General features: G+C 38.5%; 1 protein-coding gene across 3 annotated transcripts in view; it reads left to right on the top strand.

Moving 5' to 3' along the window:
• Window positions 1–12,388, top strand: part of HYAL4 (hyaluronidase 4) — a 95,126-nt gene that overhangs the window by 72,246 nt on the left and 10,492 nt on the right. The gene's annotated exons all lie outside the window — the stretch shown is intronic.

The following is a 12,388-nucleotide window of genomic DNA, read 5'->3' as shown; positions in this document are numbered from 1 at the left end:
CAAAATGTATCTGTCACTGATAGTTTAAGTTAAATTTCAGTTAGTTTTTTATTTGTTATAAATTTATATTTGAAAATGGTTCTTATTAAAGACTTATTTCTCTTCTACATGCACAATTTCTTTGAAAAGTAGTTTTTTGCAGTATGTTGGGATATTATAACCTAATACTTACCTTTTCATAATATCAGAATGTATTCCCTGAAGTAGATTAGAAAACTAACTGTAAATAAGCCACAGGAGAGACACTATTATTTTAATATTTTTAATAACATAGCTGTGAGGAATTCCTCAAGCTAACTTTATATACCTAAATATTTTCTTTAGAACATAAGTGCATTCCTTGATTGGATAAAATTGATTTTATTTTTGCTCAATTTTTAATGAAGGATATTTTTAAAGATATGTTCCATAGTTATTATCATAACTACCATGATGGGCAATATTAGAAGACTGTTATTTAGAAAAGGAAATTCAGTTTTTAGGAAATATATGGCATTTAAAAGGGTTCAAAAATGGATTTTTTTTTTTTTGGTTACACAATGGGTTTTAAGTTTTGTTTTCAAATGCTAATAATGGGATGAATACTTAGAGATGACAATCAACAGCACTTCAAATAAGAAAATCTCTCAGTAATTAGGAAGAAGATATATACATAGATAAGTAGATTTAGATTTCCAGAAAAGAAAGAACAAATACCAAAATGATAAAAGAAGATAAATCTTAAACCATTTGATCCAGAGACAGGAAATCTTAAAGTCAAGAAATCTCCTAATGATGGGGAAAAAAGTTGTCTACTTCAGTGGCTACATATATCAAAGGTAAGGTGAAAGATTTGAAAAATTATGAGTTGAATAAGGTAATGTAGGCAATAAAATTGGTGTCTCTAAAACCTTTGCCAGGTCCTGAATAATTAACTTAAGTCTAGAACCATTGTTAATTGAGATACTTATCTTACAGGTAGATACTCACATTGTAGTGATAGCTAAGAAAGTTTAGTTATATGATTTATTTCAGCCTTGTTTGTAAATTCAGTTTGATGACAGAGGAAAGATATCTTGCTGAAGTATTCACAGATTCTTAACATTTAAGTGGAGTCACAAGCAAAGAATTGAAATGGTGTTAATTGGAGAAAGTTAAGAAAAACTAGAAAATAAGTTATAAAAAATTCATGTGCAAAGATTCAGGTTTCATATTCTTTATGATTTTTTTGAGAATTATAATGTATACCATATTGTCTTAGCAATAAGCTTCTTTGTTGGAAAAATCTTTATCAAGTTCAGTAGAGTTATATTTATACTTACATTATCATCTATAATTACTTGTTTGTTGAAATATTAGTGTCCTGGGTTTTAGCACATTCCTTCATTTTTTCTATGTAAAATAGAAGTGTAAATGCTGTGAATTTCTAACAGGAACAGTTTCCAGTTGTCTTTTTGACAGAACGAAGCCTTTCACCTGAGCACCGGTCTAGTGTTCATTATAGGTCCAAATGAATGAATTCCATTTTCCCTCTTATCAAGTATATTTGAATAATCCTACTCTTCAAGGAGCACTATATCTTAGACATATTCTACTGGATGGCTCCAGAATTGGCTATTATTCTAGGCTGGCACTGCTCTGCCTCCGTCATAGGCATTCCAGAACAACATTGCTGCATTCTTAGTCCAACCCAGAACCTGCAAGTGGAACATTTCTGCAGTTCCCCATTCATAGGAGACCCTCTCAAGGTTAAATTTGGAAATTAAAATCTATTTCCTAATATTTTCAAGGTATATGGTTTGTATAATTAGATTGCATGCAATTATGGCCTTGAATAAATAACCTTATTTTTTAAAAATTAAAGTCTGTGTATGAAAAAGTATTTATGCCATATTTATTGTTAACTTTCATGACTGAGAAACTCAGTTAACTTTTTGTTATTGTTTGCTATTGTTTTGTTATTGAAAGTTATTGTTAACTTTCATGACTGCAGAAACTCAGCTTTCTTTATTAATCTCCAAATGTAACAGAGTTCTCATCTCTTATGAACGGGCAACCAAAGTAGAGAACATGTTCTCTAATGATCTGTTTAAAATATATGCAAATTGTTGATTAGTTATATACTATCTTTGGTGTTTCAACAGTTTATAATTATTTTATTAAGAAACAAAGCATAGGGGATCCCTGGGTGGTGCAGCGGTTTGGCGCCTGCCTTTGGCCCAGGGCGCGATCCTGGAGGCCCAGGATGGAATCCCACGTCGGGCTTCCCGTGCATGGAGCCTGCTTCTCCCTCTGCCTGTGTCTCTGCCTCTCTCTCTCTCTCTCTCTTTGTGTGTGACTATCATAAATAAATAAAAATTAAAAAAAAGAAACAAAGCATAATCCACTTGGTTGCACAACAATACGTACTATTTATTATTCAAACTTGATGGAAATTAGCCTAACTGGCAGGGTCAGTTGCAATCAAGAGCGCATCATTCATCCAGCAGGTGTACCGGGAGTGAAAGCCCTAGCCTTAGAAGGAGCTATGAAATAGCTCTGTAGCTCCTTATACAAGATCCAAACCTAAAGAATGAAAAAAATACAGGTGAACGTGACTTCACCAGCTCTTACTTTTATTATATGCCACAATCTTTTCAGATAACTTAATTTTGATGAGCTTGACAGTTTATCATAAAGTTTAGCAACAGTTGATGGAGATATTTCAGGTAGGAAACATTAGTTGCAATGCCAAAGGGCACTGCAAACTCAGGTGTAATTTAGTTGAATACCAGAAGATTAGACCATAGTGATGATATGTCCGGAGAGCAATCCAATTCAGAGAGATAGGCATCTTGAATAGAAAATCTGTCCTGTGTGAAAATGTCAGCAAGAGGGCTAGAGTTGCAGCGAGGCATGGGTAAGGGTGATGGGCAATATTCTATCCCATATTCATACATTTTAAAGATTAAAATGAAATTTTAATTTTCAACAGCCAAGACTTCAGCTCATTGGCAGAGAATAGACATCTATATTGTGTTTGGATTTATAAAATGCTATCATTACTTATCATCACTACTCCCCCCAAAAGACAGTATTGTGACACAGAAGAAAGGCTATTAGAAATGATAAAAATTAAAATTAAATAGGTAAGACCATGAAACTTTTTCTAGTGTGTTGAATGGTAACTAGCCCTGGAGTCTAAGTTTTTATCTTTCTTTTTTTTTTTTTAAGATTTTATTTATTTATTCATGAGAGACAGAGACAGAGAGAGAGAGAGAGAGAGACAGAGGCAGAGACACAGGCAGAGGGAGAAGCAGCCTCCATGCAGGGAGCCCGATGCGGTACTCGATCCCAGGACTCCAAGATCAGGCCCTGGGCTGAAGGCAGCGCTAAACCTCTGAGCCACACATGTTGCCCATGGAGTCTAAGATTTTAAACTCTGCTTCATACTGGCTTCTGTTATATTACACTGAAATTTCCTTATTTTGTCTTGTAAAATAACACAAAAGTATAGCTGAGCAGAATTTTTTAAAAGCAGTAAGAGTTGAGAAAGGATTTATTACAGGAAAGTGTGAGGAAGAATAAAAAGAAATAAAAAATAATGCCGTGAACATCTGAAGAATTAAAAAACTGTCAGAATTTAAGCTTTGTCAAAAAAGTCTAATTGGATAAAATATAATGGAATTGAAGTGCTTAGGAAAATTCAAGGAAAAATGATCTGAAGTTGAATAGGTAAACCTGAGTTTTAATTTAAAATTATGCTAGATAAATAATTGAAACTAATACATAGTCAAGGAAGTAAGGAGAACCAAAGCATCTTTTTCATATTCAATTTCTCCAGGCACTTTTATTGTTCTAACTAGAATTTTGCATTGTTTACAATCAGACAAGGCCTATTACTCTACAGCATATTTTTCCACTTGTAATAAGTAACAAACTCATGTTGTGCACCACATTTTGTTGTGCATAATAATACTAATCATTTTCTTCAAGCCTGTCTTCTGTGTTTCGCTTTTCGTAGATGGCTTTTAAGATATCGAGGAAAGTTCCCTCTATCCCTACACTCTGAAGAGTTTTGATCAGGAATGGATGCTGTATTTTGTCAAATGCTTTCTCTGCATCTAATGAGAGGATCATATGGTTCTTGGTTTTTCTCTTGCTGATATGATGAATCACATTGATTGTTTTACGAGTGTTGAACCAGCCTTGCATCCCGGGGATAAATCCTACTTGGTCATGGTGAATAATTTTCTTAATGTGTTGTTGGATCCTATTGGCTAGTATCTTGTTGAGAATTTTTGCATCCATGTTCATCAGGGATATTGGTCTGTAATTCTCCTTTTTGGTGGGGTCTTTGTCTGGTTTTGGAATTAAGGTGATGCTGGCCTCATAGAATGAGTTTGGAAGTACTCCATCTCTTTCTATCTTTCCAAACAGCTTTAGTAGAATAGGTATGATTTCTTCTTTAAACGTTTGATAGAATTCCCCTGGGAAGCCATCTGGCCCTGGACTCTTGTGTCTTGGGAGGTTTTTGATGACTGCTTCAATTTCCTCCCTGGTTATTGGCCTGTTCAGGTTTTCTATTTCTTCCTGCTCCAGTTTTGGTAGTTTGTGGCTTTCCAGGAATGCGTCCATTTCTTCTAGATTGCCTAATTTATTGGCGTAGAGCTGTTCATAATATGTTTTTAAAATCGTTTGTATTTCCTTGGTGTTGGTAGTGATCTCTCCTTTCTCATTCATGATTTTATTAATTTGAGTCTTCTCTCTCTTCTTTTTAATAAGGTTGGCTAATGGTTTATCTATCTTATTAATTCTTTCAAAGAACCAACTCCTGGTTCTATTGATCTGTTCCACAGTTCTTCTGGTCTCAATTTCGTTGAGTTCTGCTCGAATTTTAATTAACTCTCTTCTTCTGCTGGGCGTCGGGTCGATTTGCTGCTTCTTCTCTAGCTCCTTTATGTGTAAGGTTAGCTTTTGTATTTGAGTTCTTTCCAGTTTTTGAATGGATGCTTGTATTGCGATGTATTTCCCCCTCAGGACTGCTTTTGCTGCATCCCAAAGATTTTGAACAGTTGTATCTTCATTCTCATTAGTTTCCATGAATCTTTTTAATTCTTCCTTAATTTCCTGGTTGACCCTTTTATCTTTTAGCAGGATGGTCCTTAACCTCCACGTGTTTGAGGTCCTTCCAAACTTCTTCTTGTGATTGAGTTCTAATTTCAAGGCGTTATGGTCTGAGAATATGCAGGGGACGATCCCAATCTTTTGGTATCGGTTCAGACCCGATTTGTGACCCAGTATGTGGTCTATTCTGGAAAAAGTTCCATGTGCACTTGAGAAGAATGTGTATTCAGTTGAGTTTGGATGTAAAGTTCTGTAGATATCTGTGAAATCTATCTGGTCCAGTGTATCATTTAAAGCTCTCGTTTCTTTGGAGATGTTGTGTTTAGAAGACCTATCAAGGGTAGAGAGAGCTAGATTGAAGTCACCAAGTATAAGTGTATTATTATCTAAGTATTTCTTTACTTTGGTTAATAATTCGTTTAAGTATTTGGCAGCTCCCACATTCGGGGCATATATATTGAGGATTGTTAAGTCCTCTTGTTGGATAGATCCTTTAAGTATGATATAGTGTCCCTCTTCGTCTCTCACTACTGTCTTCGGAGTGAATTTTAGTTTATCTGATATAAGGATGGCTACCCCTGCTTTCTTTTGAGAACCATTTGAATGGTAAATGGTTCTCCAACCTTTTATTTTCAGGTTGTAGGTGTCCTTCTGTCTAAAATGAGTCTCTTGTAGACAGCAAATAGATGGGTCCTGCTTTTTTATCCAGTCTGAAACCCTGCGCCTTTTGATGGGGTCATTAAGCCCGTTCACGTTCAGAGTTACTATTGACAGATATGAGTTTAGTGTCATCATGATATCTATTTAGTCCTTGTTTTTGTGGATTGTTCCACTGAACTTCTTCTTAAAGGGGAATTTTAAGAGTCCCCCTTAAAATTTCTTGCAGAGCTGGTTTGGAGGTCACATATTCTTTCAGTTCCTGCCTGTCTTGGAAGCTCTTTATCTCTCCTTCCATTTTGAATGAGAGCCTTGCTGGATAAAGTATTCTTGGTTGCATGTTCTTCTCATTTAGGACCCTGAATATATCCTGCCAGCCCTTTCTGGCCTGCCAGGTCTCTGTGGAGAGGTCTGCTGTTACCCTAATATTCCTCCCCATGAAAGTCAGGGACTTCTTGTCTCTTGCTGCTTTAAGGATCTTCTCTTTATCTTTGGAATTTGCAAGCTTCACTATTAGATGTCGAGGTGTTGAACGGTTTTTATTGATTTTAGGGGGGATCTCTCTATTTCCTGGATCTGAATGCCTGTTTCCCTTCCCAGATTGGGAAAGTTTTCAGCTAGGATTTGTTCAAATACATATTCTGGCCCTCTGTCCCTTTCGGCGCCCTCGGGAACCCCAATTAAACGTAGGTTTTTCTTCCTTAGAGTGTCATTTATTTCCCTTAATCTGTCTTCATGGTTCTTTAATTGTTTATCTCTTTTTTCCTCAGTTTCCCTCTTTGCCATTAACTTGTCTTCTATGTCACTCACTCGTTCTTCCACCTCGTTAACCCTCGTCGTTAGGACTTCTAGTTTGGATTGCATCTCATTCAGTTGATTTTTAATTTCTGCCTGATTGGATCTAAATTCTGCAGTCATGAAGTCTCGTGAGTCCTTAATGCTTTTTTCTAGAGCCACCAGTAGCTGTATAATAGTGCTTCTGAATTGGCTTTCTGACATTGAATTGTAATCCAGATTTTGTAGCTCTGTGGGAGAGAGGGCTGTTTCTGATTCTTTCTTTTGAGGTGAGGTTTTCCTTCTAGTCATTTTGCTCAGTGCGGAGTGGCCAAAAACAAGTTGTATTGGGAAAAGGAGAGAAAGAGAGAGAAGGAAAGAAAAGAGAAAAAGAAAAAAGAAAAAGAAAAGAAAAAGGAAAGAAGAGAAGAAAAAGGGAAAGAAAAAGAAAGAAAGGTGAAAAAAAAAGGGGGTGGGGGAAGCAATCAAAATCAAAAAGAAAAGAAAAAAGAAAAGAAAAAAAAAAACACGGGGGAGTATTTCTGTAGACTTTAAGTCCCTTGACTTCCCCTGGAACTGGTCCGTCCAGCTGGTCTTCTGGGGGAGGGGCCTGTTGCGCTGATTTTCAGGTGTTAGCACTTGGGGGAGCTGCTCTGCCCCTGCCTGCTGCAGGGCTCAGCGGGGTTGTTTACCCCGTGAGGTCTCAGGAGGAACAGCGCAGTTGCTATGGCAACTCTGGAAGCCTGGATTCAGCCTCCGCAGGAACTACGGGCTCGGGGCTCTCGGCTCTCCGTCCGCAGGGCCTGGAGGCTCCGGGGCGGGGCCGCTGATCTGCTCAGCTCGGGGCAGGAGCGTCCTTGCTGTCCTGGGCCCTCCCGGCCTCTGCCTGTCCCGGGGGAGGCCGGATCCTGGGCTGTGTCCCGGCGCCCTGTGCTCCGGGGCCTGCGTTGTTGGATTTGCGCTCCCGCCCCGCAGCTCCCTCCCTTCTGTGTTTCTACTGAGCATCTCCTAAACCATTAATCCCATTAGTTTTTCATTACCATAGATAATTAACCAAACTATAATTAGCCACATGTCAGAATAGAGTGGTAACTTAAAACTGGATGATGGTATTCACTTCAACTACAAAAAAAAAAAAAAAAAAAAAAAAAAAAAGGAAGAGGGGGCTTTCTTATTTCCTGAAAAGGGCATTTCTTGCCAGATTTCAGCAGAGCATAGCATTTTCTCAAATAACTTTATAAAGAAATAATCTTTGTAATAAAACCCAACTCAGATGTTACCTTTTCAGGAAGCTAAGCCTGATTCCTTAAAGTCAGAATCAATTTGTATCTTCCTTTTTTGTTTGTTTCAAGAGAACTTTACTAGTTTTTTAATTCAAACAATGGTTTTGAATAACTGGTACATTAACACAGGACAAAATCCCAACAGAAGTTGCCGCTCAAAGAAATTTCACCTACTCTTTCCCTCTACCACCAGCTATCCTTCCTAGAGGCAAGCAACATAATTCTTGAGTGTGCCTCCAGATGCATTCCTTAGTACTCAAATTACATGCATATGCATGCACAAATAAATATAAACACATTCCTTTCTCAGAAAAATAATGGTGGCATTCTATACACATCTCGCTTTTTAAAAATGTTAAATATGTGTACGGATATGTATATAAAACAAAATATACCTTAAAGAATAATTATGGTATCATGAATATCCATATTAATATGTAGAAGCAACTTCATCTTTTGCTATAATTGCATAGTATTCCATTTTGTGGAAATCCACAGTTTAACCACTTCCTTAATAATGGCCATCTGTTCCCAACTTAATAATTATAGGCAATGCTACTATGAATAACATAGAAGCAGAATTTCTAAGTAAAAAGTTTTATGCATTTGTAATTCAGACAGAAATTTCCAATTATCTGTTTCCATCGGGAATGCATCATAGTTCTTTACTCTTTCCTCATTACAGACAGTTTGGAGTCTATGCCTGCATATTTCACCTTGCTCAGATTTTTACCTGGCTGAAATATGTATGCCGTACAGAGAGATGGGTGCCAGCTGGAAAGCCAGGCCAACCCTAATTTCCCCCAAGGTATTGCTGTCAGGACTCAGAAAATGAAATTACGCCATTAAATTAAATCAAAACTTTGTGATCTGGCTACAACCTCTGGCCTCTCGTGTGCCTGTCCTTCCACTCCAGCCCTGTACCCTGACATTCCCATCTAGTATCTGGAGAACGCAGATCAAACTCTTCTGTGTAAATAGGGCTCAGGTCCTCAGGCCTGAGGTTGGGCCTCCGCTCCCAGTTCCTGTGTACCCTGCCTGGTCTGCCACCCAGCTCTTCCAGTCAATGGCTTGGCTCATATCTTGGGAGGAAGGAGGTGTTTTCAATTATCATCTTGACTATGGACACAGAAAGGACTTAAGTTAACATTTCACAAACCATTAGATTACTTTACAGCTCAAAAACTTTAATTAGAAAGCTGAAGATTCAAATCAACCTAATGTTATTTTAAGGAGCTTAGTTAAAAACAGGTTGACAGAGAGAACATTTTATTCAAAATGTGGTCCTAAGACTTTGTGTGCTTTTCCAAGAAAGCTGTTGATCTTGGCTGCAAGAAATTTCAAGTCCTAAAGGAAAGTAATAACTTTTTGACAAAGACTAAGTATATACTCTTGCATAAGGACAATTATATTCTCTTTCAGATCACATTTCTCAAAACAGAAATTGTTCTTGCTTCATAAAAAATATGGCCTTCCCCCCCGAGGAGTGAATTTTCCATTAGCACGAGTGACACTGAAATAGTCGTTTTTATGTACTTAACAGAACTTAAGCTTATATTTTAGGGAGACTGGCAGGGAAGCAGTTTCATACAATCAAGATAATCCAGGAGTTTTAAAATTTGTTCTGATGGAGGGACATTGTGCTCTTTGATAAAGGCATGAAATAGGGTTGTAATAAAACGAGTACATAATGATGAATTTGGGGACTTAAAGAGACATTATCACATAGTGGATTCTATTATAAACCAAGTTTATAAGATATTGGCACCAAGTTTTTAAGATAAATGTATGGGGAAAACTTAAGTGAGAAACTTCTATCCATTACAGTATATTTTTTTCTTCTGCTGGAACATCCAGCTTTCACAGTATTGATATTTCACAATACTGATGAGAGAAGAACTTAACCATTAGGAGAAGACACTGATTGACAATCTAAGTCAATTGACAATAACTAAGGCAGTAACATCCTTCAAAGGAAAGAATAGATGCCTATTATTGGCTTTGCTTTAATGAGATTTTATTAGAAAGCGGGTCAGCAATTAGCTCTACAGAGCTGAGGGTACAGCTTTGAACTAAGTGGTTCTGCTGTATCTTCCATTCTTTTTTTTTTTTTTAAGATTTATTTATTTATTCATGAGAGATACACAGAGAGAGAGGCAGAGACACAGGCAGAGGGAGAAGCAGGTTCCTCACAGGAAGCCTGATGTGGGACTCGATCCTGGATTCTGGGATCATGACCGGAGCCCAACCGCTGAGCCACCCCGGCGTCCCTATATCTTCCATTCTGATAAATATTTATGCATATATTTGTATTATTAGCAACAAAATTTCACTTTGGTCAAACCTTTCCTGAAAGGCTTGGAAATAAAACACTGCATTTTTAAATTTCTCCCCAAAATGGGGTTCACTGGGATCCCCGCTTAGGGATCATGACCTTCAGGTACTCTTTTAAATCTTACTGATTGGGGGGGATCCCTGGGTGGCCCAGCGGTTTGGCGCTTGCCTTTGGCCCAGGGCGCGATCCTGGGGTCTCGGGATTGAGTCCCGTGTCGGGCTCCCAGCGTGGGGCCTGCTTCTCCCTCTGCCTGTGTCTCTGCCTCTCTCTCTCTCTCTCTCTGAATAAATTTAAAAAATGAATAAATCTTACTGATTTAGGGGCAGACACTTGGCATCTTAAAGTTTTGATAACAAAATCTCAATATCATGAAAAAAACAAACAAGAGTTGTAGATCTGGAAAATTAATTCCTCCTACCAATTCATTGAGATGGGTGTGGGTATGTATATGTTTAAAAGCCTTCCCAGAGTCTTCCGTCTATTTAGAATTTAGAGTTGCAGTCAAAATTAAAACAAAACTAGCAGGATTAATTTATAGAAATATAATATTATTATATTTCTCTTCTGGTGATTGATACAAATACTGTAAAATTCTGAATATCTGGGTTGCAGCACTCTCATCTCTACCCTGGATTATTGCAAGAGCCTCCTGTTGGGCTTCCTGCTGCTTCTCTTTTGTGCTCTTTCCCTTCCGGGCTTGCCTAACACAGCAGCCAGAGGAATCCAGTTAAACCCAATTCAGACCAGGTCATACTTCTCTCAAAACCTTCTAATTCTTTCCCATCTCACTTAGAATGAAAGCCAGAGTCCCAGCAAAGCTCTACAAGACCCTCACACTTACCTCTCTCTTTTACCTGGCCACCAGTTTCTTTGAAGTTCTTCAAACATGGCAGGCATCCTCCTGCCTCAGGGCCTTTGCACCTACGTGCCTCCCATGCTTTCTCAGACATCCTTCAGGCTTACTTCTTTTCTCTTGTAGATCAGTGAGGCCTTCCCATCTGCAATGAATCCCTGCCTTTTTTTTTTCCATTACAACTTTCCAATGTACTATACATTTTATGTACTCATCATGTTTATCATTTGTCTCCCTTGAAAAGGTTTAAACCTTAGAGGGCAGGGTTTTTTGTTTGCTTTGTTCAATATTGTATTCCTAGTACTTACCGTGGGAAGCCTGGTATATAGGTGCTCAATAAATATTTCTTGATCACTAAGTACTGCCTTCACACAGGTGTCAATGCCCCGAAGACTACCTGGACCACACCTACAGTTGAATAAGTTGGGTTTATGACATGTTACAGCAAGGGAAAATGCGCAGCATGAGGAACTGTGAGGTTTCTCAGTAAGAGGGTATCAGCAAGAGCCTGGGAATAGAACTTCAGTTTTAGTTGGGTCATCTGGCAGAGGGTCTAAGAAAATGGATGTTTGGTCCATTGGATGCTGTCAAAAAGCCGGAGCATATCTATAATTGGGTAAAGAACAGCAGTTGTTCATTCAGCAAGAGAGAGGGATATTCGGTATTGTATGGGGGGCACGCTGACCTCATTTTTATCTGTGCTTGGGCAAAATGAAAACGTGGCCTTGCTTAGTTTCATTTTGTCACAGCCTGAGATCAAACTTGTTTGAGGTTGGTATTCTGTGAAATTGTTAGTCTAACAGGAGAATAACACGGCATGGCTCTAAGTGCCTCCAGCTTCTGAAATCTGGATGTTGCTTTTGTTTTTTCCCCCTTAAATGTATCACGAACAGCTACACACTTGTGGGGAAGGAGTGAGTGGAGAAATAGGTGTAAGGAGAGGATAGAAACTTCTCTGTTCTCTGCAGACTCTTGTATGTCCACATGTCGGGCCTGTCTCACAGGGGACCCCCCTTTTTCACCATCCTCCACGTCAGAATGGGGTGAGGACTGAGGCCTGCTCAAAGTAAGGCAGTCCCCCCTCTTCTGTTATCTTTGTCACATTCCCCACTAGTGGGCTAAACAAGTCAGAGCAGTTTCAGCTAAGCCTTCCTCATGGTGGCTCTTCTTTCTACTGCAGGAGGGGTTTGAGGAGAAAGCTACCTCCCTTTCCTCTCAGGTTTTCAGGGTTGTGTCACTTTGCTGGGAGTCATTTGTTCAGGGGCTTTCAAAATACCTTCACAGAACTTTCCATGGTGAAGGAAGGGAACTAGTCCTTCGTATATGTTCCCAGAACAAACCCTATTCCCACAAAGAGAAAACTAGGTGATAAAATCTAGGGGTGACGTCCGAGTTAAACTC

This window comes from Nyctereutes procyonoides, unplaced genomic scaffold (assembly GCF_905146905.1).
Source record: "Nyctereutes procyonoides isolate TBG_1078 unplaced genomic scaffold, NYPRO_anot_genome, whole genome shotgun sequence".
NCBI classification, from domain to species: Eukaryota; Metazoa; Chordata; class Mammalia; order Carnivora; family Canidae; genus Nyctereutes; species Nyctereutes procyonoides.
This window is presented reverse-complemented; position numbering and strand designations above follow the sequence as displayed.